This window comes from Elaeis guineensis, chromosome 14 (assembly GCF_000442705.2).
Source record: "Elaeis guineensis isolate ETL-2024a chromosome 14, EG11, whole genome shotgun sequence".
Taxonomy (NCBI): Eukaryota; Viridiplantae; Streptophyta; class Magnoliopsida; order Arecales; family Arecaceae; genus Elaeis; species Elaeis guineensis.
In genome coordinates, this window is record NC_026006.2 from 37,409,750 (window position 1) to 37,435,413 (window position 25,664).

Below are 25,664 nucleotides of genomic sequence, written 5' to 3' on the forward strand. Positions count from 1 at the left end.
TCATCTTTGTTGACTTTCCATAATATTAGGTTCGGGATCCACCATCAAGCAATATTGTTGGAAATGATCTAGCGCCAGAAATTCAGTTGACTTAGAGTTACAAGCCTTTCAAATCTGAGAGTGTCTTTCCTCCAAAATCTGATTTCAAATCAGAACTTAGAAGTTTAACAGATCTAGTTGCAGGAGGTATCATCAAAAAAAGAAAAAAAGAAAGCAAGATCCATCTTGGGATGGTCGAATTCAAGATTTCAAGTTTCAGACAAAACTGATGTGTTCTGGACAATACTGATCGGTTTCCACCAAGACCAAATAGAAACTGACCCAGAGTTCAGGTTTCAGTTTGTTTCAGTGGGTATAGTTAGTTTTAGCTGAAACTGATCAATTCAGCCAAAAGTAGCCATAGATGCTTTTTTTTTTTTGTAATTGTCTTTCGATGTTTTCTATCATATATTTGTTATTTCTTTGTTTATTTAAGTACATCGGCTATGTACTATGTAATGTTGAGATTCATTATTAAGTCCAAATCTAATTAGGATCCCTTTTTTAATTGGTCATTGATTTTAATGACTTTAAGATTCTATTCCTGTTGGGTATAAAATACCCGCAGCCGAAATCAACAGCAGAACGACTCCGCCCGGACTCCTACGGGAGCCGGGCTCCTCCATCAACAGCGGAACGGCTCCGCCCGGACTCCTACGGGAGCCGGGCTCCTCCATCAACAGCAGAACGGCTCCGCCCGGACTCCTACAGGAGCCGAGCTCCTCCATCAACAGCGGAACGGCTCCGCCCGGACTCCTACGGGAGCCGGGCTCCTCCATCAACAGCGGAACGGCTCCGCCCGGACTCCCATGAGAGCCGGGCTCCTCCATCAGTAGCAGGGCGGCTCCGTCCGGACTCCTACGGGAGCCAGGTTCCACCTGCAACTTCGGCTCCGAGAGGGTTCCACCCGGACTCCCACGGGAGCCAAGCTCCGACCTCAGTCTCCGACCTCAGTATCGGCTACTGGAACCGGACTCCACCCACGACCTCAACCAAAGGGGGGACTCCTCCCGGACTCCTGCAAAGGCCGAACTCCGACCACTACCGAGCCTTGATCAACAGATCCGCATCCCTTGGCAGATAACAATAACAGCCATGGACCTGTTCCACTTCCTGTGGCAGATTCCGCACAGCTCCACTACTCTCTGACAGGCTGTACAATGGCCACGATTCTGCTCCGCTCCCTGTGGCAGGTGCTGCACGATCCCACTACTCGCTGACAACTAGCGGCAACGGACGCCGCCCCACTACCTACAACAGGCCCTACGTGGCGGGCTATGGCGATAGCCACGGGTCTACCCCACTATCTTTCGCAATCAATTCCCCTGACCATGGGCGGCCCGCTACCAGGCGGTTACAAATGTCGCCATCAATCCTTTGCCTCCTCCGCCTATAAAAGGGAGACCCAGATATGTTATTCTTTAAGCTCCTTTTCTTTATCTCAAACCTCTGCTAAATTCTTCGTTCGGGCACTCCATTCTTGTTGAGGCAGAAAACTGACTTGAGCGTCGGAGGGTCTTGCCGGAGCGACCCCACCTCCGGTTTAGACTTTCCTTGCAGGTCCCGACGGCGACCGCGGCTTCCCCGACTCCAGCTTCTCCGGCGCAGGCGGATTTTTGCACCAACAGGATTGGCGCTAGAGGAAGGGTGCGTGTCTTCGCAGCACCCTTGTTCTTGAAGGAGCGCTCAACGGACCTGCTTCCGACCATCTTTTCCGGCATCCAATCCCTTTTTCCCCATCCGATGCCCTCTCGCGAGGTTTCTGCACAACTACCTCCGGCTATGGTTGCTGATAAAGGGTGGCCGGATGACCAGTCTTCGCCGGATCCCGTCAACGTCATCTCGGGGGAATCCCGGCAGGAGGCAATCAGCACATCAGCTGCACCCCTCAAGTGGTAAAAAGTTGAAGAGCCCATAGCCTTCACTGAAGAAGACGCCCAGGGAGTCCAATTCCCTCATAACGACGCGGTCGTAGTTTCCTTGAACATAGCAAATTATGACGTCCGTCGCATTCTCGTCGACAACGGAAGTTCGGCCGACATCTTATTCTACAGTGCCTTTTCGAGAATGGCCACTCTTGGCGGTCATCTAAGGCCGATGTGCTCCCCCTTGATAGGGTTTACTGGTGACGCCATTCCGACGGAAGGAATGATAGCTCTAACTGTGACCGCGGGTCAGCGTCCAAAGCAGTCCAGAGCCCTGGTGAATTTCCTGGTGGTAAAGGCGCCATCTGCCTACAATGCAATTCCTGGTCGACCCGGCCTCAATGCCCTCAGAGCCATTGTTTCAACCTACCATTTGAAATTAAAGTTCCCCACCGACGAGGGGATCGGAGAAGTCCGGGGAGACCAGGCGCTGGCCAGGCACTGCTACAATATTGCCCTGCAAAGAAGCGATCAAGCGGACCTCTGTCCAGTCGACGGGTTGGATGCGCGCGATGACCTCACTGAAGAGAGGGGCGGTCCGATTGAGGACCTAATACCAATTCCTTTGAATGATGGGAATGCGGAGCATGTGGTGTTAATCGGTTCCAACCTGGAGGAGGAGATGCGGACGCATCTCGTAGATTTCCTCCAAAGGAATGCGGATGTTTTCGCATGGGTCCCGACGGATATGTCGGGGATTGACACAGAAGTCATGGAACATCATCTGGCGGTCGACCCTAAACATCGGCCAACAAAAGAAAAAATCCGGAGTCATGCCCTGGAGCGGCAGAAGGCAATAGTCGAGGAAGTGGATAAACTTCTCAAGGCCGGATTCATCAGGGAGGTCAATTATCCCGAGTGGATCTCCAATGTGGTCTTGGTCAAGAAAGCAAACGGCAAGTGGAGGATGTGTATCGACTTCAAAAAGCTGAACAAAGCTTGCCCAAAGGATAGCTACCCCCTTCCCAGGATCGACCAACTGGTGGACGCTACCTCGGGCCATGAACTTCTCACTTTCATGGATGCATTCTCCGGCTATAACCAGATTAGAATGGCTTCGGAAGATGAAGAGAAGACTGCTTTCATCACTAATCGCGGCCTTTACTGCTACAAGGTTATGCCGTTCGGCCTCAAGAATGCGGGCGCAACCTATCAACGACTGGTGAACAAAGTCTTCAAGGAGCAGATCGGCCGGAATATGGAGGTTTATGTGGACGATATGCTCGTGAAAAGCAGGTCTTCCAAAAATTATGTCGCCGACCTCGAGGAAACCTTTGGCGCTCTTCGGAAGTATAGAATGAAGCTGAACCCGACCAAATGCGCCTTTGGGGTAACCTCAGGAAAGTTCCTGGGCTTCATGGTGTCGGGGCGCGGGATCGAGGCCAATCCGGAGAAAATTCGCACCATCCAAAATATGACTGCCCCAAGGTCGATCAAAGAGGTTCAATGCCTCACGGGAAGAGTCGCGGCTCTTAATCGCTTTGTCGCGAGGTCGGCCGAACGATGTCTGCCCTTCTTTCAAACCCTCAAGCAGCCGAAGAACTTCTGTTGGACCTCTGAATGCCAACAGGCATTCGAAGAATTAAAAAGCTACCTTAGCTCGGCCCCACTGCTGGCGAAGCCCGAGCCCAAGGAGGAATTATTTTTGCACCTGGCAGTCTCTCCCACAGCCCTTGCAGCTGTCCTTGTTAAAGAGGAAATGAAAGTCCAGCGACCGGTCTACTACATTAGTCGCGTATTGAGGGACGCCGAGACCAGGTATACTAAATTAGAAAAACTGACCTACGCCTTGTTGATTGCAGCTCGGAGACTCCGGCCTTACTTTCAAGGGTGCACGGTGATGTTACTCACCGACCAACCGATCAAGGCGGTTTTGCACCAAGCTGATATCTCCGGGAGAATGGCGAAATGGGCCATCGAGCTCACAGAATTCGACATCAACTACAAACCTAGACCGACGATAAAAGCCCAAGTGTTGGCGGATTTCATAGCAGAATGCACCATCCCCGAGGAGGCCGAACCTGAGCAAAACAAAATTGACGACCTGAGGACTCAACCGAACTCCCCCGACGAAGAAGCCAGTTCCTCCGATAGCTTTTGGACCCTCCATGTGGACGGATCGTCCAACATGGCAGGCGCGGGTGCAGGCCTGATCTTGACCAGCCCGGAGAGAGTCGTTGCGGAGTACGCTCTGCGTTTCGAATTCCCCGCAACAAATAATGGAGTGGAGTATGAAGCTCTGATCGCAGGATTGAGGATCGCCAGGGAGCTCGGGATAGGTCAGCTCCGGGTGCACAGCGATTCCCAACTTGTGGTGGGGCAAGCCAGCGGGAGCTTTGAAGCGCGGGAGGACAGTATGGCCAAATATCTTGAGAAGGTGAAGGAGTTCATCCCTGCCTTTGGCAATTTCGACATCAGGCAAATTCCAAGGTCGGAGAACACCAGAGCCGATCTTCTCTCCAAACTGGCAACATCGGCTCCGGCCGAATTGCCAAAAGGCATCCTCTTTGAAGTTTTAAAACATCCGAGTACGGAAGAACCGCGTCTCGTATTGGAGATCGACCACGAGCCCAGCTGGGTCGACCCGCTAATAACCTATCTTAGAGACGGGATTCTCCCCCAGGACGCGAAAGAAGCCCGGAAACTTCGAAATCAAGCCTCCCGGTACATCCTTTATGAGGGCAAATTGTACAAAAGATCGTACTCCTTGCCTCTCTTGAGATGCCTCCGACCCTCAGAAGCTGACTACGCTTTATGGGAAGTACACGAGGGAGCTTGCGGAAGCCATTTAGGTGCCAGGTCTCTATCCCACAAGCTACTCCGCCAAGGGTATTACTGGCCAACAATGCATCGTGATTCAATCGAATATGTCAAAAAGTGTGATCGATGCCAGAGATACGCCAACGTCCAGAGACAACCTGCCACCGAGCTTACACCCTTGAGTGCCCCATGGCCTTTTGCGCAGTGGGGGATGGATATTCTTGGCCCCTTTCCCATGGCGTCTGGTCAAAAGAAATTCCTCCTCGTAGCAATCGACTACTTCACCAAATGGGTCGAGGCCGAGCCGCTAGCCAAAATCACAGAAGCGAAAGTGCAGGATTTTGTCTGGAAATCGATCGTGTGCAGGTTCGGTTTGCCTAGAACCCTCATCACTGATAATGGGCGGCAATTCACGGGAGCCAGATTCGCTGAATTCTGTGAAGACCTAAACATCTCCCACAAATTCACATCAGTGGCCCATCCCCAGGCGAACGGCGAAGCCGAGGTAACAAACAGAACCCTTTTGCAGGGGATTAAGATCAGGCTCGAAAAAGCAAAAGGAACTTGGGCGGACGAACTTTATCATGTGCTATGGGCTTATCGGACCACCCAGAGGTTGCCTACAGGAGAGACTCCCTTTGCTTTAGCCTTTGGTACGGAAGCCATCATCCCGATCGAGCTTAAACTCCCGTCGGCACGAGTCGTGGCATTTGACGAACCCCAAAATGCGCAAAGTCTCAGAGCCAACCTCGACCTACTGGAAGAAAGGCGGGAGATTGCTCAGGTTCGAATGGCAGCCTACAGACAGAAAGTTGCCCGATATTACAACGCCCGAGTCAAGAACAAGGCATTCAAAGCAGGGGATCTAGTGCTCCGGCGAGCTGCTGTCTCACAACCACAGGGCCAGGGGAAGCTCGCCCCAAACTGGGAGGGACCTTATGAGGTCAAAGAAGTAGTCCGACCTGGAACTTATTATCTTAAGAAGCTCGGAGGAGCCGACCTTCTGCGACCTTGGAGCTCAGAAAACTTACGGATGTACTACCAGTAATTTCGTCCTAATCGAAAAATGCGTGCCCATTTGTCTTGGGACAATTCAAGCAGACGGTATCAAAAATGAGAGGGCAACCTTATAAAAGTCGAAGGCCCGGTTCTTTTAGACCGGATGGGGGGAGAGGCCTTGCAACACCCATATGTGCCCCCACAGCCCTGTTAGGGACAGGAGGAGAACCTCTCCCTAACTTGAGCAAAGTCGAAGGCCCGGTTCTTTTAGACCGGATGGGGGGAGAGGCCTTGCAACGCCCATATGTGCCCCCACAGCCCTGTTAGGGACAGGAGGAGAACCTCGTCCTAACTTGAGCAAAGTCGAAGGCCCGGTTCTTTTAGACCGGATGGGGGGAGAGGCCTTGCAACGCCCATATGTGCCCCCACAGCCCTGTTAGGGACAGGAGGAGAAACTCGCCCTAACTTGAGCAAAGTCGAAGGCCCGGTTCTTTTAGACCGGATGGGGGGAGAGGCCTTGCAACGCCCATATGTGCCCCCACAGCCCTGTTAGGGACAGGAGGAGAACCTCGCCCTAACTCGAGCAAAGTCGAAGGCCCGGTTCTTTTAGACCGGATGGGGGGAGAGGCCTCGCAACGCCCTAATGTGCCCCCGCAGCCCTGTCAGGAACAGGAGGAGAACCTCGTCCTGACATGAGCAAAGTGGAAGACCCGGACTCCTACGGGAGCCGGGTCCCTACGCCAAGAAGACTTCACCCGGACTCCTACGGGAGCCGGGTTCCGTCGCAAAAAAGACTTCACCCGCACTCCTACGTGAGCCGGGTCCCTACGCCAAGAAGACTTCACCCGGACTCCTACGGGAGCCGGGTCCCTACGCCAAGAAGACTTCGCCCGGACTCCTACGGGAGCCGGGTTCCGCCGCCAAGAAGACTTCGCCCGGACTCCTACGGGAGCCGGGTTCCGCCGCCAAGAAGACTTCACCCGGACTCCTACAGGAGCCGGGTTCCGCCGCAAAAAAGACTTCGCCCGGACTCCTACGGGAGCCGGGTTCCGCCGCCAAGAAGACTTCACCCGGACTCCTACGGGAGCCGGGTTCCGCCGCAAAAAAGACTTCGCCCGGACTCCTACGGGAGCCGGGTTCTGCCGCAAAAAAGACTTCGCCCGGACTCCTACGGGAGCCGGGTTCCGCCGCCAAGAAGACTTCACCCGGACTCCTACGGGAGCCGGGTTCCGCCGCAAAAAAGACTTCACCCGGACTCCTACGGGAGCCGGGTCCCTACGCCAAAGAAGACTTCATCCGGACTCCTACGGGAGCCGGGCTCCGCCGCCAACATCAGCTACAGGACAACTCCGCCCGGACTTCTACGAAAGCCGGACTTTACTTATGACTTTTATTGCAGAAAAACTTTGCCCTGACTCTTACGAGAACCGAGCTACTCCAACTTTCGGAGGGCTTCTCCGTTCGGACTATCAAGGGAGCCGAACTTAGCTCTGACTTCAGCAGAGAAAAATCCAAGTAAACCTGACAAGTGGGAATCTCCGAACGACATAAAAGCCGAAAAGAAGCTCGGCGAATGACGACCCCACATAAACTGAAAAGGTCGCCGACGACTTGGGAACGACGTAACACAGACAAAGAGAAGGAAAGGAAAATGAAGAAGTTCGGCAGACAACTATTTAACACAAGATGCAAACAAGGTACTGAAATCACTTTTTCGTTTAACAGAAGTACACGTTACAGGACCCGGTGGGTCAGGAAAAAAGAAGATACACGTCATCGCAAATATTGCGAGCACGGTTCGGGCAGGACGAACCGGAGGCCGCTCCGAGCTACGAACTCCGTCCCTATCCTTCTCAGTCACATTATCCAGTGCGTATAACAGCTCTCGCCCCATCTTGCCTCGTTCTGTTCCCGAAGTCCCAACCTTAGCGGGAAAGGGGTGGGATAGATCTCCGGAGGCGGTGGGGGTAACGGCGGCAGTAGCGAAGACCTGTTTCAAGAAGAATCGTAGCCACTTCAGGAGCGGTTGGGACACCAGAGATATGCCTCATCTCCGAATGCACCACGACGGCCGCCACCCGAGACGCTCCGGCAAGGTCGGCATGCGTTACTTCCACCGTCCCCGCAACAAGTTCTACTACCCCGCCGTCGACGCCGACCGCCTTTGGTCTCTCGGCCCCGACGGCGTCAAGGATCCCATCATGGCTTATGACGTCTATTCTGCCCTCTTGACCGGTATCACCCCGCCTTGCTGCCCCAAGATTCGCGGGCAGAATAGCTTCACCGACAGCCCCCGTTATTAAACCCCTGTTGTTGAAGGAATTCTTCCTTGAGCTCCCTTTGGCACGACGAAGATTCTCACCGGCCGCCATTCTCCTCCTCACCTTTCTCCAAACCCTAAAGGTTCCCTCAAGAACAGCCCCACGAGTAGAGAACATGGTGAGGGAAGAAGACAGGGACTGGGGCGAGAGAAGCAAGACTCTTAGATGAAAGAACAGCAACAGGATTGAAATCGCGAAGGGACCAAGGGGTTTAAATAGCCGATGGATCCTGGCGCAGTTATGACGGCGGGTATTCCTGGGCCAACTGGTGTGTGCCGCATGGCACGCTTATCCCCTCCACTGCCATCGAGGGTTGACCGCTCGCGAATTCCCGCAGAGCGACGCTTAGGATCGCATTTTGACGGGGGTTCCGAAAAGACTTTTCAAGTCACCTTCACCGAAAAATGGATTCTGATGTGCGCGCATTAAATGGGGGCGGCAGTGCGCAAGGTTCGAAGGGGTGATTCCGGCTGCGCGCATCTCTCTCTCTGTGTACTTCCTTCGCTTGAAATTCAAACTCGGAAGTAGGGGGACTGGTGTTGGGTATAAAATACCCACAGCCGAAATCAACAGCAGAACGACTCCGCCCGGACTCCTACGGGAGCCGGGCTCCTCCATCAACAGCAGAACGACTCCGCCCGGACTCCTACGGGAGCCGGGCTCCTCCATCAACAGCGGAACGGCTCCGCCCGGACTCCTACGGGAGTCGGGCTCCTCCATCAACAGCAGAACGGCTCCGCCCGGACTCCTACGGGAGCCGGGCTCCTCCATCAACAGCAGAACGGCTCCGCCCGGACTCCTACAGGAGCCGGGCTCCTCCCTCAATAGCGAAACGGCTCCGCCCAGACTCCTACGGGAGCCGGGCTCCTCCATCAACAGCGGAACGGCTCCGCCCAGACTCCCATGAGAGCCGGGCTCCTCCATTAGTAGCAGGGCGGCTCCGTCCGGACTCCTACGGGAGCCAGGTTCAACCTACAACTTCGGCTCCGAGAGGGTTCCACCCGGACTCCCACGGGAGCCAAGCTCCGACCTCAGTCTCCGACCTCAGTATCGGCTACTGGAACCGGACTCCACCCACGACCTCAACCAAAGGGGGGACTCCTCCCGGACTCCTGCAAAGGCCGAACTCCGACCACTACCGAGCCTTGATCAACAGATCTGCGTCCCTTGGCAGATAACAATAACAGCCATGGACCTGTTCCACTTCTTGTGGCAGATTCTGCACAGCTCCACTACTCTCTGACAGACTGTACAATGGCCACGATTCTGCTCCGCTCCCTGTGGCAGGTGCTGCACGATCCCACTACTCGCTGATAACTAGCGGCAACGGACGCCACCCCACTACCTACAACAGGCCCTACGTGGTGGGCTATGGCGATAGCCACGGGTCTACCCCACTATCTTTCGCAATCAATTTCCCTGACCATGGGCGGCCCACTACCAGGTGGTTACAAATGTCGCCATCAATCCTTTGCCTCCTCCGCCTATAAAAGGGAGATCCAGATATGTTATTCTTTAAGCTCCTTTTCTTTATCTCAAAACTCTGCTAAATTCTCCGTTCGGGCACTCCATTCTTGTTGAGGCAGAAAACTGACTTGAGCGTCGGAGGGTCTTGCCGGAGCGACCCCACCTCCGGTTTAGACTTCCCTTGCAGGTCCCGGCGGCGACCGCGGCTTCCCCGACTTCAGCTTCTCCGGCGCAGGCGGATTTTTGCACCAACAATTCCTATTGTTATTCTATTTAATTATTTCCTTCTAAAGGTTGGTAGTTCATGTTCTGGTGGGTTCTGATTTTTTAGTTAAGGTAGAAGTCAAACTCTCATCTATGTGATGCTCTATTTAAAGGGATATTTGGTATCTCCTTTGTATGTAAAACCGAATGGAAGATGGTGAAAAAAATTATAGAGAATCTTTCGTGAGGCATCTTTATGAGGTTTTTGTTTTTATTCTTCTTTCAATAAATTATTTTTCTCTCTTTATTTTTTCTTCATCTATAATTTTTTTCTCATGATTCTTTGCATATATTTCTTTTGTTTGATATTTGTTTTGAATCTTGGGCCAGCACGGTTGATCTACTATATTTAGCATGCCATTCTACATGATATCAAAGCAAAAATTTTGAGATTGGTGGCTCGTATATTTGAGGCTTCACATGATAGCAAAGTTAAGATCTCAAGATTGGTGGCTCGTGTGTTTGTAGCTCTACATGATATTGGAGCCATAAGCTTGGAGAGTGATTGAGTAGTTTGCGGCTTTGATTAGATTTATTAGGAGCATAGTATTTTTGGAGCGGCAACTTGACCGTTAGTGGTTCCTATGTTCATAGCTCGGCATGGTTAGAGAGCTTCCAGTAATTCACTGTGTAGTGGTGCAAGCATTCGGACTTTTATTTGGTAATTCAAGAAATGAATCATTATGGTTGATGTTATTATTATCTCTATCAATGGATTTAGTTATAAGATGTCTGATCTTACCAATGTTAATAAGACTGCTTTTACTACTATGACTTGTTTTCATAAGTTGAATTGTTATATATATTAGAAGGGTCTTGTTAAGCGTTATTTGAAAGATTAAGATTTATGGGATATTTTGGATGAGAGGATGCCAACAGATAAGATTGCGAGAAGAAAATGAAATATGAAATCTAGAAAGGTAACATGGATTTTTCAAATTCTAATTGATAAACAAAATTGTCTCCATATTCAAGATGCAAAGAAGTCGAAGGAAGCATGGGATATTCGTGCGGTTGTCCATTCAAATTCATGTAATGTGAGACATCTTAAATGAAAATTATCTAAAGAGTAGATTATGGTTCTAAGCTTCCTCAAAAATTTCAAAAAGGGTCAAATTTGGTTTAAAGATGAAGATTTGAAATAGGAGGAGCTTGATCAGTTAAAGACTGGATCAATTTCTGAAGACTCAAAGTATGGCAAGATTGATCAACTTGAAGATCAATCATGTCCAGAAGAAAATCTTGAGTAAGAGAAACTTGATCAAGATGATGCTGTATCAGAAGAGATCGTAATTGAAAAACCCATTGATTCTAAAATTGCTCAAAAAAAGTCAGAGGATGCTATAGTTAATCCTATATGGAGATTTGTATTAAAGAATTAAATCATAAGGAGCAATCTTATGTTGAAGCTATCCAAGATTTGGATATTTCATGTGGAGGTTTAGCCAGCCATGAGCACAAAGAGCTAACTAATTTTGTTGTTTTAGAGATCGAGCAATAGGGAAATATGCTAGGTGGAGATGATTCTTGTTGTGCATTGGTATTCAACAATATTTTTGGTATATTAGTTAATTTTGTAGCTACTTCAAACTTCGAGTAGTTAGAAGACTCGATGCATGAGGAGTTGATTCCATATTCAAAAAAAGCCAACTATGTTCAAATACCTAAAGCAACACAAGTGGGAGCATGTTTATATGACCAAATTTTTGTTTTTGATTTTACTTGTATGCAGGTAATAGCCAATATTCATAGTTATTGCAACTAACAACTAGATATGAGTTGGAATAAGCTAGATGCTGAAAGGAATCTCGATATTGTGGCCATGAAGTTAGTGTCGAGAGAAAGTATTGCAGGACATCATCGATTTCGACATACACATCGAAGACGATGAACTAGTGAAGGAACTATTATTTGAGCCAATAAAGGAGTTTCATTATTCAATTATTGGTTTGATAAATTATTGTGTTGCTATTACTACAGCAATGATGGCGATGGTTATGATGGTGATTCATGACATCGACAACTTTAGTATTGTTGGCATGGACTTTCTAATTAATGAGAGACAGTATTGAGATTCATTATCAAGTCCTAGTGCCACTAAAATTTCATTTTTAGTTGGTCATTGATTTTAATGACTTAAGATTATATTTTTATTGTTACTCTATTTAATTATTTTCTTCTAAAGTTTGGTAGAGTTTATGTTCTAGTGGATTCTAATTTTTAAGTCAAGATGGGAGTCAAACTCCCTATAAGAATCTATCCCATTAATTTTGGTTTGGCGTGAAGCCAGCGAAGCTTATCAACTTCATCAAGACTATTTAGGGAAAAAAAAAAGAGAAAGAAGGGAAGAAGTCGCATTGATCAAAATAGGGGGACCTTATCCCCTACTTGATCCACGATCGAGGGAAAGGATAAGGTCGTGAGAGAAATCGGATGGGTGCCGTACGATGATGGGAAAGAGTTGAAGGGTGTTCGAATGGGATACACCAATGACAACTGGCTTATCCAAAGATAATCAAGCCTATCCCCTTTCCTTTCTCTTCTTATAAATCCCCTCCTCTGTCATTCGTTTACGACCATTAAAGCCCGCCCTCACCTCCCTCTTCCTTCTTCCTCTCCTCCGGCAGTCGCCAAACATTGCAATCAAGCCACCAATGCCCCCCTCCCTAAAAAAAAAAAACTGACCTTCGTCCCTAATCCTCTCTATCTTCCCTATTTTGAAAAATATTTGGATGTTATACCTATCGGATTCTGCCCCATCGGTTGCAATTCATCATCGCCACTGCTGCCACCGATAAGCCATCTCTTTCTTTTCCTTGGCTTGGGTGCTGCCACTATGATGGAAGGGGCAGCACCTCGTCTCTCTCTTGAATCCCCTACACCTTCCAAACCACCATTGTGCTGTCGCCATTGTGCCACCATCATCGCGCCACCACCGTCATCACCCCATCCCCTCCTCTCCTCTACCCTCCCCCTTGGTGGAACCCTTTATGGCTTGGGAAGAGAGAAAGAAAAGATAAAAAGAAAGAGAAGAGAAAGAGAATGAGAGAGAGAGGGAGGAGAGGGAAAAAAAGAAGAAAAAAAAGAGAGATAGATCCAAGACGTTTAGATTCACCCCATGATCCGACCAAAATCGTGATCTAGACCGAACATCTCTTTCCTTTTTAGGTTAGTTGAGTTAGATCAAATAAATTGGATCTTGATCAATTTTTTCCTTATATCTTTACTAATTGACCAGATCAAGCCTAAATAGTTTAATTTTTCTTGATCAATAAATTAAATCTGATCTAGGGTTTTGATCTGGATTGAGAGGAGCACGGGTCTGAGGATAGGCCATGTGCCGACGCTCATAATTTTTGGATTCGACTGACTGTAAGGTTTTTATGTTCTCTACGATTTTTGTCATATATTTCAAATTGATTTTTAAAAAATAGTATATATAAATATTTAAAAATTTAAGAAATTATTTATGTTCTACATGCTCTCATGAAAATAATTATTCAAATTGTGGATCAGGCATAAGGTGACTGATATGATTGTTGCAAACTACAATTTGAAACAAATTAATTTTTCTATTTTAAATCTATTCTGCGATACTTGGAAAAGAGATTAATTAATATTGCATGATTTTTGAAAATAAAAATTATGCATGTTCATCCCTGTATGAGTTTTTGAATAAAAAGTATTTTGTTGTTTTTTTTTGAAAATAAGATGTGAAAATTTGAATTACTATTGTTATAAAAAATAGTATAATCATACTATGAAAACTAGTTATTGTAAAAATAATGAAAAAAATTCTCTAGTTAGACTATGATCTGGGTCTAGCCAATGGGATTGATTGTTGGCCACACGTCAAAATATGTTTCTTCTGCATCTAGCTTGTTGGGGCTAATCACTGGCAAAGTTAGTCCTTCTAGGCTTAGCCAGTCGGAGCTGATCGCTGGCACATGTTGATACATTTGCATATTTATTTCAAGACTAATCTTTTTGTTTTATCATAAGGCTAATCATGGTCGTGTGATTTAGAGTTAGTTCCCTTCTACATCTAGCCAATAGCCAATGGGGCTAATCACTAGTATATACTGATGGATCGGATGTTCTGTATTTAGAAGCTAGTCTCTTCTAGGCCTTATCATGGGGCTGACATGGCCGTAGTCAATGAAGATCAAGAGAGATTTTTTTTAAAATCTTGCTGTTACACATGGCATATTTTAAAAATTCAAATTATATTGGTATTTGTATCTGCTATTACATGTTTGTAAAAGAATTTTTAATTATGCTTGATCCCTCAGAGATATTGGTAACTTACTAAGCCCGTAAAGCTCACTTTTTTTTTTTATTTTTTTCAGATCTAGAAGATACTATGGGGCTTGGAATCGAACAGTGAGGAGCATAGGATTGTGTATTGATAAAAAGATAGGCTTTGCATATTCTTTAAGGCCTTATCCTAAGGAGTGTGCGGCCATCATGTACCCAAGCCAGGTACTGGATTCGTAGCATAACAGAGTCATATCAAAGCTTAGGTTTAAGATTATGAGAACTTAAATTTATGAGAATGGCATAGAATTAGGGTTTTGATTGAATATCTAGAAATAATTACTAGTACTAGAAGTATAATGAATTGTTTCATAATGTCTGGTTTTATTTTATGGATATAAATTGAGTTACTTAGAACTTTGTTTTGGATAAGTATGGAAGGTTTATATTGTTAAGATTCTAGTTAAATACTTCAAGCCTAGTTCTAGGAAGAATGTAATCATGACTAAACAATTGATATATAGAGGTATACTTTGAGTGATAGATGGGTTATACTATGTTGTATTAGCATTGGATTTATTTAGAAATTTAATTTTGATATGATAGCAATCTTGAATTTATTGGAAGTTATTTTGAATTAGAAGACTATAATTGTTTTGATTGATAAAGAGAATAGAAAGAAGATAACCAAGTGATTACTTAAAGATATTGTAAGGAAGACATCTATGATCATGGCAAGATCTAAGTAATGGAAAGGTATTTTATTAATAGTTATTAGGAATAATTTCTTCTACCTGATGTTTTGAGTGGATTCTCTAAGTTAAAGTAAATGGATCCCTTTATTTTTGATACTCTAGAACATGATAGATAGATTACAAATATATATATATATATATATATGTTTGCAATATTGGAAATAGAAATATATATATTTTAATTGGTGAAATTGATCTTGTGGTGAAATTATAAGAGCCTATGTCTTGGTGGAACATATTTTTTTTGTAAAATCATTTTGAAGTCAAATATTTGGTTTATAAGTTGATCATAGATATTCTATTATCAATGATGATTGTTAACATAATTTTATGGAATGATTTTGAAATGTTAAATAAGTTTAACCTAGATGAGAATATTTTAGAGGATTGATTATGCTCACAAACGAGCTAATTTGGAACTTCTGATCCAGTGGAATATAAAATTGATTTTCTCAAAAGAGAAAGATTGATTGTGAATTTTTAAATTATCTAGGGTTTGCCTACCTAAAATTGGTCTAGAATTTAATATCTTGAACATACAATGGTATGAATATGGTAATTATCTTGAAGGATAACTATGATCTAACATACATAGACAATAAAATTTTTAGTTAGATTTTATAGAATTTTCATCTGGGATCATAAAAAAAAATTGGAGAATGTTAATCAAAGTTGCGTAGTAGAAGTGTGGTGGTTGAGTTATTTAAAATTGATCAAAAATATTGATTATGATTTGAAATGCATTATGATGAAAGATATGACTCTCTAATAAAAGAGGCTTTTTATCATAAAGGAAATGTGAGTACTATGGATTCTTAAGCTAATCATGACATGGCTATACTAGTTGTGCTAAGAAAAGTTTTGACCACCTTATATCTAAGATTAGTTGATTGTTAATTAAATTTGATCTATTTATCAAGTATTTGAATAAATCCAATGTGATTCATTCCCTCCTTATGATCTCAACTCAAACATAGGAATCATGATATCGATATTTTATATTCTTGGATTTAATTTCTATGATTCAATTCTGAGATCATTTTCATAATTATGATGGATCATTTTTGCCTAAAGCCATTACTATATTATCATAATCATCTTTACAGTCATTTGATTATTTGATTTTAATCAAGATGGACCATTATCTTTTATGGGATCAAAACTTTATCATAGTGATTGGGCCTAAATCATTTTGAGCCCTATTCTAAATATATTTGATTTTAATAATCAACCTTGCTATAAGAATTTTGCATCCAATTGATTCCAACTCAATCTTAAATGAACATGCATTTATCTCAAATCTTGGTCACTTAATTAGTGCTGATTCATTTAGTCTGTATCTTGATTTTAAGTGTGATAGAAAGTCTTTGATCATACTAATTTCGATCGAGGAGATATGAGATATTTGATTGTATATTGAAGGGGTAGAATGCCAGAATTAATGTGAAGGTGTTGAACTATGAAGTATTCTTGGAAAGAGTCTTTGCTTTGGTATAGAAATATGCATGAGCATTGTGGTTGACCTAAGGGGTCAGATTGCTTGTGAGCATTTTAGTAATGTGATCATGTGTTCTTTTTGACAAAAATACCAAAGCTAAACAAATTGGTATAGTAAATTTTTGGAGTTCAGCACCTTTAACTTTGGAAGATCTTGATTTCTCAAATTTTAAGGATGAAATTTTTGTGAGGGGAGAATATAAGAACCGATCCCATTGGACCCGATTCAGTGTGAAGCTGGCAAAGCTTGCCAACTTCATCGGGATTGTTCAAAAAAAAAGAGAGAAGGGAAGAAGTTGCATTGATCAAAATAGGGGGACCTTATCCCCCACTTGATCCATGATCGAGGGGGAGGATAAGGCTGTAAGAGCAAGTGGATGGGTATCGTACGACGATGGGGAAGTAGCCAAAGGGTGTCTGGATGGGATATGCTGGTGAGAACCAGCTTTATCCAAAGATAATCGAGCCTATCCCCTTCCCTTTCACTTCTTATAAATCCCCTCCATCGTCGGTGATTTACCACCATTGAAGCCCCCCCCACCTCCCTCTTCCTTCTTCCTCACCTCTGGTAGCCATTGGATGCTGCAATCAAGCTGCCAATACCCAAAAAAAAATCCACCTTCCTCCTTAATCCTCTCCATCTCTCCTGTTTTCAAAACTATTTGGGTGTTATACCTATCAGATTTGGCCCCATCGGTAGTAATTCATCGTTGCCGCTGCTGCTGCCAGTAAGCCTTTTCTTTCTTTTCCCTAACTTGGGTGACACCACCATGATGGAAGGGGTAGCACCTCGTCTCTCTCTTGAATTCCCTACACCGACCAGACTGTCACCGTGCTGCTGTCACCGTGCCACCACCGCCATCACTCCATCCCCTCCTCCCCTCTGCCCTCCCCCTTGGTGGAACCCTCTATGGCTTGCGAAGAGAGAAAGAAAGAAAAAATAAATAGAAAGAGAAGAGAAAGAGAATGTGAGAGAGAGAGAGAAGAGAGGAAAAAAAAGAAGAATAAAAAGGGGGGCAGATTCGAGATGTTTAGATTCACCCCATGATCTGACCAAAATTGTGATCTAGACCGAGCATCTCTCCCCTTTTTAGGTTAGTTAAGTCAGATTAAATAAATCAGATCTTGATCGTTCTTTTCCTTATATCATTATTGATTTACCAGATCAAGCATAAATAGTTTAATTTTTCTTGATTAATGAATTAAATTTGATCTAGGGTTTTGATCTGGATTGAGAGGAGCACGGGTCTAAGGATAGGCCATGTGTCGATGATTGTGATTTTTAGATTTGACTAACTATAAGTTTCCTATATTCTCTGAGATTTTTGTCATGTATTTCAAATCGATTTTTATAAAATAGTATATATAAATATTTAAAACTTTGAGAAATTATTTATGTTATGCATGCTCTCTTGAAAATGATTGTTCAAATTATGGATCAAGCATAAGGTGACTGATATGATTATTGCAAACTACAATTTGAAATAAATTAATTTTTTTATTTTTAATCTATTATGTGATACTTGAAAAGAAGATTAATTAATATTGTATGATTTTTGAAAATAAAAATTTTGCATGTTCACTCCTACATGAATTTTTGAATAAAAAGTATTTTGTTATTTTTTTTGAAAATAAGATGTGGAAGTTTGAATTACTATTGTCATGAAAAATAGTATGATATTGCTATGAAAACTAGTTGTTGTGGAAATAATGAGAAAAATTCTCTAGTTAGACTATGATCTAGGTCTAGCCAACAAGACTAATTGTTGGCCACATGTTAGAAACATATTTTTTCTGGACCTAGCCAGTCGAGGCTGATCACTGGCATACGTTGATGCATTCACATATTTATTTTCAGGACTAATCTTTTTGCCTTCTCATGGGGCTAATCGTGGCCATATGATTCAAAGCTAGTTTTCTTCTGGGCCTAGCCAATGGGGCTGATCACTAGTGTGCACCGATGGAGCGGATGTTCTGTATTTAGAAGCTAGTCTGTTCTGAATCCTATCATGGGGCTAATCATGGCCATAGTCAATGAAGACTAAGAGATATTTTTTTTAAAATCTTGTTGTTACACATGGTATATTTTAAAAATTCAAATTATATTGGTTCTTGCATCTATTATTGTATGTTTGAAAAAAAATTTTAATTATGCTTGATCCCTCAAAGATATTGATAACTTACTGAGCCTGTAAAGCTTATTTTCTTTTTTTTTTATTTTTTTTAGATCTAGAAGATACTATGGGGCTTGGGATCGAGTAGTGAGGAGCATAGGATTGTGCATTGATAGAAAGATAGATCTTGCATATTCTTTAGGTCCTTACCCTAAGGAGTGTGCGGCCATACATGCCCAAGCTGGGTGCTGGATTTGGGGCATGACACTCCCACTCACATAATGCTCTATTTAAAAAAGTCTTTGGTATCTTTTTTGTATGTGGAATCGGATGGAAGATGGTGGAAAAATTATATATGAGATTGTCTGGGAAAAAAGAGAGATGAGAGATTATTTATGCATATGGAGATTCTTTTATGAGGTGCCTTTGTAAAGTTTTAGTCATATTCTTCTTTGAATAAATTATTTCTCTCTCAATTTTTTGTTTGTCCATAATCTTTTTCTCATAATTCTTTGCAAATATTTTTTTGTTTGGTGTTTGTTTTGAATCTTGGGTTGGCACAGTCAATCCACTGCATGTAGCATGCCATTCTATATGTAATACATGAGCTAGACCTCTAGCCAGTAATTGGCTTTGCTAGATCTGAAAGAGTTTTAACATATGATATTTGACATATATATCTTTGGGTTAGATTGAGCTCAACAAGCACTAATTGCTCGAGGGAAAAGCTTAATGCATTGACACTTGGCTGTTAGATTTTTCTTTTACTTTTTTCCCCATATTTCTTCCACTATGAGGAATTTAACTTCTTAAGATGAGACAATTTTTGATATTCAAGTAAGCCATAATTGTTATATGTCAGGGCTGCATCTAAATTATTGGCAAGCTAGAAAGTTTGGTTAGGAGGTTAGTGTATGAATTTTGATCCAATTTTTTACCTATTCAAAAATAGAGACAAGGGAAGTCCATGAAAGAGAGAATTTGTACTATCCATCAAGTTTTTTTGATTCACTCTACCCAATTCTTACAAAGTTTGGACTAGGTTTGTGTTTGAGTATCAATTATATAGGTGTCATTACTAGAAACAATTAATTACCTTTATATTCTAAACACGTCATTAATAACATATGTTTAAAGTATAGCTACTATTCTAAGACATGTAAATTATGGATAGGGGTCAAGAATGGTAGATTTGACATAGAGTTGCCACTAATTTTATTTTTTAAAAATGGAAAAATTATTGAAAAAATCCAAAAAAAATGGGGAAGATATCAAACCAGAGTAAGGAAGCACCAAGCGAATAGTGGAGGAAAGGATTTGCCACCTCCAATTGTCCTAGCTAGAGGCTAGGCTTGTACTCACTTAGACTAGGATCTTATAGGTCTACTTCTATGAGTGTCAATGCATTAAGCTTGACCTCAATGTAAGTGCTAGCTTAATGAATCTCCTCTTGGTTTGTTGGAACACAGAATCAATGGTGGCTATTATTTCCAATTTTGGCCTCTCCCATCGAGCTAGCAAAAGCTGCCTAAGATGGGAGGATCTCACTAGTTTTGACTTTGATTTCTTTTGTGAAGAGATTGAAGATGTCCCCGAGATGGTTGAGGTTATAGTCAGGTCCTTTACCTATAACATCAAGGTAAGAATTAACTTTATTTCTAAGCATGCTCCTCCAGGTAGTTCCTCCACCAGCACAGGCTCGGATGATGATAGTGAACACTAGGACTTTTGGTTTAGGTTAGAAGGGACGCATCTCCTTTAGAGTCAAGGAAGTGCCATGTTAGCCAGCTAGATAGTAATCTATCATAAAGAAAAATCATCGAGCTTAAATGGAGGATAGTTAGGCATTGTCTGATCTACCACTCACCTCACTGCATTGTGATCCAACTCCTCTCTTCCAGTCAGAGGTGTTGAAAGTGAATTCTGCTTTGGGCCGCAAACTCAGAACCTAACTGCTAGCACATCAAGCCACTACTCGCCCTCTGCAACCTACTTCTCTATCATGCCCTCGATCTGAGATCATGAGCTAGGGGTCATGGTAACCCTTGATACTCATGGAGAACTCTTCCCACAAGCATACAAAGCATCTCATCATAATCTCATAAAGCAATAGCAGAACTTTAATTCAAATAACTAAATCGAATATCTTACAAAATAATATTCCATAATTATGCATTAAATTTTAAGAAATTCTAATCCAAAATTAAGATATTAAAGTCTACCTCTAGTTCGCTCTCCCATATAGAATCTGATATCCACAATTCGTATCGTGTGTTTTAATATACCACAAATGCATAATTATGCAAAGTAACACTTCCAACGAGTACGAGTCAATCCCATAGAGACTTGTGTACCTTATGTGTCATCTAACTTATGTGTAGACGAGTTTTAAAAAAATAGTTGAGATTGTTGGATTAAAATCTATTAAACTTAAAAGTAAAGACAGAGAAAATCAATTTATGAAAGATCTAGGATTTGTTGAATCCACTAGACCAAAAGTTAAAATAATAGTTTTGATTTATTTCTCTTATGAACTCAGTTAAGATGCATAACATAAACAAAAATAGGTTATGAATCAATGGATTGTAATAATAACCTATCAAGCACCTCTCATGTATGGATTCAAGCATAAGTTATGAAGTGTTTTAACACAACTATAAGCTATCAAGCCTCACAAACAAGATGATGATGCTTTTGAATTAAATAAAAGATATTCTTTTCTTGGGTAGATCCAAGCATTGGTCATGAAGTGTTTTATCACAATATGACCTATCAAGTCTCTTGAACAAGATAAGGGTAATAGAAAAGATTCACAAGAATATCATCTCTTCATCTAAATCTTTACATACCATCTCTAAGCATAGGAAGAGCAAACCAAAGATGTACTAACCCTATCAAATGTTCAGATCTATGGAAGAGAGATTAAAGTACAAGCTCTAGAGAAAATTAAAGAAAAATATATCAAAATTAAAGACCTAGCTTCATCACAAATCCCAGAAGGGAAGTTTAACTAAACATAACGAAGATAAAAATAACAAGGATGTTCAAAGACATAAAGAAAACTTGCTTCACTGCTGAAAATAAAATATGTGCTAACAATCAAATCCAACTCCTAAGCCATCTACTTGCGGCATGGAGTTAGCATGAAAATATAAAGAAAACAACTCAAAACATAAACCTAGAACCTTCAAGAAGACCTCTCTTCTCTTGGATGCCTCCTCTTCCTCGGATGGGCATGGAAGAACTTGGATGATCCCTAGGTTGAGGTGTTGGAGGCTTTTTATAGATGCTAGGAGGTGTGAGGATTAATTGGTTTGGCAATGTTGGACTAAGGATGGGAGCAAGGATGGGGTAGCTTGGGTTTTTTGAAGTGGCACTGTGAATCTCAACCATTGATTGGAGTATCTCTTCTAAGTCCTTGGATCTATTCTCCTATTTGCTAGCCCTTCAAGTGGTTGCTCTAAGCCCCTTGGTGCTTGAGTTTTGCTTTGGGTTTGGACCAATTTGGTTCTTGATTAGTATAAACTTTTAATTTTCTACAAAAGAGGACAAGAAGTATCAAATTCTACATAATATAGATAATTACTAAAGAATTTAATGCTTTTATGTCCAAATTAGTGCACTATTTCACATTTCACAACTTAGACTTTACTCATCTTCAAGTAAAAGAAAAAGAAATATTTCACATTTGTGAGATGAGTTGTAGGGTGTATGAACATATTTGGAGGTGCTATCCATAACTATCAATGTCATATACATGCTTGCTTGGACTTAAAGAAAGTTATTTCAAACCATTTTATAAGCAAAGGATATCCCATCATAGAGTTAGTGAAATATATCATTGGAATATTAATATCATCCAGTAAAGTTGTTAAATAAAGAATCCATCATTTTTTAAAGATATCTTTTCTACCAGCTCTCTATTTTTTTTTAAAATCATCTAACTTTGAGATGTGCTGAGGTATTATTTTTATGCAAGTTTTTATTTTATTTTATTTTTTTTTATACAATCAGTGCAATGCCTTAATCTCTTAAGTTTTCTGTTTGATCCTTGTAGTGAGGTTTCAACCAATGACTCCCAAACCAAATGGCTTTAGGATATTAGGTATAGCACATCTCTCAGACTTACTGGCTCGAATCAAATAGGCTTCAGATTAAGACTGACTGTATAGCAGATTTTTTCATATTTTTTACTATTTGACACAAACACTCAATGCTTGCTTAGGCAAAGAGGTCTGTTTACTAGGTGAAAAATGCTTAGAGCTAAATATTTTTTTAAAGAAAAATGGTATTTGTTAACATATTACACCCATACATACCCAAGAACTAGATTCTTCTTTAATGTTAATAAAGAGGGTTAGAGTCATCCAAAAATTGATTTAGTTCTAACTTAACCCTTTTATTAGATCTTATTAATATGTGACCCCTTAATATTTTAAAAACTGTCAAGGCAGTACATCAATTCTTATCAAAATATATGATTCACCTCAAGTTCGAAGCATGACGAGTATAAGAACATGAATGAAGAAGGTAGCTCCTAATAGTATTATTATTAAAAAAAATTGAATTAAAATATAATAGGGTATATGGAAATGAAGGCACATGAAGATGAAGGTTCTTCATTTAGCTTCCTCCTCAACTTAGCTGACATTATCCCTAATGGAGTAGCATTCCTACAAAAGATACTTAAGTAAGACCCGATCAACCTAAATAAAATGCAAAAGATATGAATTAAAAAGCAGGAGCTGGGTTGCCTCCCAGAAGCATTAAGTTTAAAGTCTTCAGTCGGACTAAATTTTAAATTCATGGTTGACATCTTCATTGCTAAGGTCAATTGGTTCATAAATATTATCTTAGATCAAGTTCACATTAACGTGTTTGTTTGATTTCTTTTCTAGGTTGAATGCATTGAGCTCAATGGTCATATTCCCAAAGGCAAGCTTCATGAGCCCAATACGGCAATTGATTTCGGTATAGGCAGTAGGTAAAAATAGTCTACCTAGGGTGATTGGGATATGACCTTTAAGATTTGGGATGATTTTGTCTCTAAGATTACAAAATCTACAGGAAAGATGAAACTACCAACCTTGATCAATACATCCTCTACCGCTCCTTTTGGGACCCTAAAAGATTAATCTGCTAGTTTCAAGGCAATCCCTGTTGGCTTCAATTCTTTCAACCATAATTGCTCATAAACAAAACATGGCAATATGTTCATGCTAGCCCCTAAGTCTAACAAGGCTTTATCAATAATGGTGTCTCCAATAACAAATGAAATTATGAGGGAACCAGGATCTTTGCATGTCACTAATATGTGACTTGAAAGGTATGAGCTCACACTAGCCACCAAGAAGGCTTTCTTGGGCACATTGGTGTTCTTCTTTGTATGTAAGTTCTTGAGGAATTTGGCATAAGTTGAAACTTGTTGGATCATATCTAGTAGAGAGATGTTCACTTTGATTTGTTTAAAAATCTTTAAGATTTGATCCAAATGGGTTGAGTATCTATTGGACCTAAGTCTATTTAAAAAAGGAGCTACAGGATTAGTGGTTGATGTATCGACTCATTTGAACCTTGGTGTGGGCTCTACGAGTGGCTTGGGTGGCTTGTCAATCTCTGAAGATTTGGGCTCCTCAGATTTGGTCTGATTGGTCAGTTGTTCAGAAGGTGGTTCAGATAGTGGAACTTCTTGATTCTCAAGTATACCCATATTATTGTTCACCTATCTCTCAGACCTTAATGTATGAATTGCATTCATCTGATTTACCTGATTTTCGAGTTGGGATCTTTAACCATACTTGGCTCTCAAGTTAGGCTCATGTTGACTCGGTAATCTATCTTTTTCTTTTTCACTAACATTAATGGCCAACTGACTCAATTGCATTTCAAAACGGACTATTGCTTGGGTGTTAGCTATTAGTAACTGGCCCATGGTTTGCATGAAACTATCAAGGGTAGTTGTGGTATCTGAAGCAGACTTTACCAAGACCTCTAACCCTTTTTCCAGTGTGCTAATCTTTTTCTCATTACTAAAGCTTGGTGGGTTATTCAATGCTTGATTGGGTCTTAGGGGGGGCTGATTGAGGGTACATCCACTTAAGTTTGAACCTTGTGACCACAAAAAATTGGGATGATTCCTCCATCCTGGGTTATAAGTTGGTGCATAGGGGTCCTTTACAGGTCTTTGGTAGGCGGCATTGACTTGTGCCATTTCATTCTCGATTGAGCCCATCAAGGAAGGACATTCTTTGATAAAATGATTTGGTGCATTGCTTCCATTACACATGGGCACTGATACTTGGTTTACTTGGGTGTGTCTTTGAAGTTCTAAGGCCTCAATCCTACAAGCCAAGTTTGTAATTTGGGCTTCTACAGCTAGGGATGTTTGGACTTGATGCACTCCACCTCTTGAGGGTGTGGGTTTTATAGGTTTCCTAGTTATTTACCATTACAAACTCTTTTCAGCTAAGTCCTCCAAAAATTGTCAGGCTTCATCAAGCTCTTTATGCATGAATTGACCCTGACACATTGATTCTAACATAGTTCTAAAATTTGGGTCAACCCTTCATAGACAATCTGACACAACCTCCAAATTTCTATTTCATGGTATGGATATTGACTCAAAAGGTTCTTAAACTGGTCAAAACACTTACAAAAAAACTCTCCCCCTAGTTGGTAGAATTGGTTAATCTCATTTCTGAACTTGGCAGTCTTATGGTGTGGAAAAAATTTCTTTAAGAATACTTTGACAAAGCTATCTCATGTTGCTATTGATTGATTAGAAAGACTGTATAACCATTTCTTGGCACTATCTTTGAGAGCAAAGTTTATGAGCTTAAGTTTAACAGCATCTTTCGTAAGTTGTTGAAATTTCATAGTGGCACACACTTCTTCAAATTCCTACATAAAAGCTTATGCATCCTCGATTCCAGTGAATTTGAGAAGTATATTGATGATTTGGGGTTTGATTTTAAAGTTGGTAGTGGTTTGGGATAGTCGAATACATGATGGTCGGATAGAACCAATTGGGTGATATAGGTCTTTAAGGACTTATGGTTGATTGATTTTGCTCATGGTGACTCTAGAGACTGCTGGACTTGGTGTAGGATTTAAATTGCTTCTAATTAGTCGTTTGGACATTGTTTAAGAAGAAAGTTAGAAATTTTTAGTTGTTTTTGCAAGTTTTAATCTAAAACTAAACTTTTTATTTATTTATTTTCTTTTTTCAATTGCAAATAAGTTTTCACTATAATAGAATCCTAACTA

The 25,664-nt window shown here is 42.0% G+C and overlaps 1 pseudogene; it reads right to left on the bottom strand.

Annotated features, from left to right (window-relative positions):
• LOC105035195 (WD repeat-containing protein 26 homolog) overlaps positions 1–12,697 on the bottom strand; it is a 29,150-nt pseudogene extending 16,453 nt beyond the window's left edge.
• Positions 12,698–25,664: the final 12,967 nt, after the last annotated feature.